The sequence below is a fragment of the Paramormyrops kingsleyae genome, chromosome 11, assembly GCF_048594095.1.
Source record: "Paramormyrops kingsleyae isolate MSU_618 chromosome 11, PKINGS_0.4, whole genome shotgun sequence".
Taxonomy (NCBI): Eukaryota; Metazoa; Chordata; class Actinopteri; order Osteoglossiformes; family Mormyridae; genus Paramormyrops; species Paramormyrops kingsleyae.
This window is the reverse complement of record NC_132807.1, coordinates 26,184,732-26,188,371: the sequence shown is the minus strand read 5'-3', so window position 1 is coordinate 26,188,371 and position 3,640 is coordinate 26,184,732.

The following is a 3,640-nucleotide window of genomic DNA, read 5'->3' as shown; positions in this document are numbered from 1 at the left end:
ATGCACCCCTCCCCATAAAGGTGCTCACATAGGTTAGCTGATTATTTATTTATTTATTTGTTTGTTTATTGGCGTGTAAATATATTTGAATAATGCACGCTGCATTGTGCCCCTTCTAATTACAGTATTCCCAAATACAGTCGATGCTCCGCGTATTTTCTTGATGTTTGGCGCCAACCAGCGTGTGAAAAGATTAATGGTCACAGGAGAAACCACAAGATCAAGGCAAGACCAAAGGCAACGTTAATTAATGTTAAGAGAGCCTTGACATGGTTCCAATTCCATGTAAATTCATGCTGTATTGTGCATAGACGAACTTATTTATTTTTGCAAATGCATACCGGGAGAAGGATATAGAATTATAGGCCATCCACCCAAAAAGATATAATGTGATTAATACAGTATATACTTTATAGCAGCATTTTAGAGAAACTGGCCGGATACAAGAAGACTAGTATAAGGCGAACATGGTGCGACATGAGAACGTCCCCCGATTCCCTTCTCCTTACAACAGAAACAGGGACGTTGTTCCCTCGGGCTGAAATTTGTTGTCTTCGGGAGCACAAACCAGAGGAAGACTTGTATTTTTCCCCTCATTAAAGTACCAACCCCCGAGTTAGTTCAATTACACGAAGAATGCAGAAGATGTTGTAAATTTAAAGATTTAAATAGCTTACAAAGTTGCCTCGGGCCCCATCAGTTAATTTCCTTAATTTATGGATTTTAGCGGAGTGTCTGAAGTGAGAAGGAGACGAAGAAGTAGGTCAGCCCGAGGATTTGTATGCGCCATACAAATACAGGGTATTCTGACCATTATGTTCCTCAAGGAGGTTTGATGAGCGGTGTAAAGTTCACAACACGTTTATGAGAGGTATCTCAAGGTGTCCTTCAGCAGACACACTAGTGATCTACGGGATTTTAAACAAGAGAATTGAACGCAGTTACATATCTAAAGTATTTGCGACAGATTTTAGTCAGGAGTGATATTTGGACATAATGTCATATTAGTGATCTCTCTCCCCCATTGCTAAATCAAGTGCTGCTATATAAAAAATGTAGGTCCGTGTTTTTCAACAAGGTTATGTTTTGTTATGGTACATTGATCGTAAACCGATATGTCTTGCAGTTCTTAATTATACACATTTACTTAAATTCACCCCGTGGCAACGTTAATTTCTGTTTAAATATTTTAGTTTTGGGAAGATTTCATTTTTGAACTAATGGTGTATATCAATATATATTAAATATAGATATCTATATTTAGTTAATTCCTATATGAAACAAACGATGAATAATCAAATCTTAGGTTTACTTTTCAGATTAGTCGGCCATAAGTTTGGAAGGCTTGGATGCATAAACACAAGGCGATCTAATTATTTTAAACAAATATTTAAATATATATACGTTGAAATACTCGACTTTTAAAGAACTCAAGTGAAGAAATGCATACACACGTAGGGCTATATTTATACGTAGAATATGTGACGTATTAAGGGAAGAAAAACAGAGAAGGATCGTTCACTGGAATACAGAATCAATCAGCACTTGCCAGGCATCTCAGAGAGACATGTATGTAAATGAAGGGCATGCATTAATGCATGACCCCATAAGAATAATAACTTTGCCTCAAGGTTCAAAAGCAGGTGTCATTAGCAGCGGTGCTAAAAGCATTACAAAGTACTACAGCAGGCTCTACAGGCCCCGCCGTTTCTGCACAGGCGAGTATTATTTTAATACCTTAAATTAGATCCTCCCAAAACCACCTTTAGCCTGAATGTGACAACAAAGTTAATAAGTTTGCAGAAATAAGTACCTTTTTTGAGTTCAGTAACCATACGTAGCTTTATGTAAGCTTTTCTCTCTGGTTGAATACAGGATATAGTGCACAGAAATTACATAATTTAGCCGTTTATAGAAGCCTGCGTCAAGCAGCTCGTCGGTATTTGTTTGATTAAAGGAAATTTTGTACTCTGGAACAAAATATCACTAATATTTTGAGTGCATTTCATTAAGTCAACCGTAGGTGTTAAAAGGTTAGGAGATAGTTCACTTGTAGGCTATGTAATGTAGTTACACTTGTATATTTTTATCGTTTATTGTTTATAATTAACCTTTACTTATGTCTAACTACATGAGCTTACATTGATCAGTGTTTCTGTTTATGGCTTTTTATTCAACGATCAGCATGATTTTTTCATATAGGCTTACCTACCTACATGCAATTACGTGATAAAAAAAAGAATTCATTCATTTTTCAGTTAATGACACATTATTAATTATATTCATATATTATATTAATTACAAGGATACACATGAAATTCCTTATTTACATGGTTTATTCGAAATGGTAGGCCGAATCTGTAAAACTCTTCAGCCGTATCTCAGTATGTGGGCTGCGCGCGGGCCAGCTGTCGCTGCGTCACAGGCGTCTAACGCGATCTGTAACGATCGCACACTGATGTTTAGAAGCTTATGTCATGTTTTACCCGTAATAATTTTATCCTGCTATTTTCCGAAGATCAGAATACTGCGATACGTGTCTGCTCGCTGGCAGGCCTTCATCTACGTTTTCCCATAATAGTTCACAAAAGGAGCCACTGTACACTTTGAAAAATGTCACATTTCCTGCCACATAAAGCAGTGCTCTGGGTATGATTTGTTTACGTAGAGTGCTGTATTTCTCTTGCTCTGCTCACTTAAAATGCTTAATTCCTTTAGGAAATGGACAAATCTGTCACTCGTGATAACGCCCCCTGCTGGCTGGCTGGCAGTGAACGAGCAATATCGAATTTATAGTCAGATTGTCTGCCACTGAATCAAATGGGCACGAGCTTCAAGTACATCATCTTGCGTACACACGACGATACTTTTTTCAAGTAATAAGCTATGAAATTAATTTATATTTTAATTTTAAATGGTCTTTAAGTGAATTTTTTTAAAAATCAGGTGCAACTAACTACTCAGTGGTGGAGTAGCCTACATCATATCTGGTATTAGATTTATTAACAGACTCTTCGCCTAAAACAACCCAACATAGCTTAGTAGTTTGATTGTCTGGTAGTTCTGTTCTTCGCTTGGATGAGTGATGCAACAGAGTGTTCTCTTGTAAGATTCAAATTTGTAACCTTTTGCTTTTGTGCCAATTGAAATCTTATATCCTGTGAGTTATTCATTCAAATTTCAATAGCCGTACATCAGAATTTCCATATATTTACACAACGATATCTGTTCTTTTGTGTCATTGCACATGTAATGGAATGGAGTCCATATCATCAACCGGCGCTCCTTTACGAACCCCGTGTCCACGTCTGACCTTTATGTGCCGTGTGTGTGTCGCAGCACAGACGAGCTGTTCGGGAATTCCCGCAGCCACTGCAGAGACTGGCATTCTGGCGCGGTGAAAGATCACGAGATGTTCAGCCACTATAGTGGGCCCCGGAGAATTTCCAGCGAATGCACCTAGTGCTTCGCTGGCTCAGTCGAGTCGATTCCCTGATTCCTTTATTGTCTGTGTGATCGGGGCTCCTGTATGTGTCAACCTGTGCTGGCCTGCTTCCAAGCTGCATTTTCAGAGGCTTAGGTCAAGTCCAGGCAGTTGTAACCCTATAAGTGGGCCGTAGAGACTTGCTTCGAGTGACCA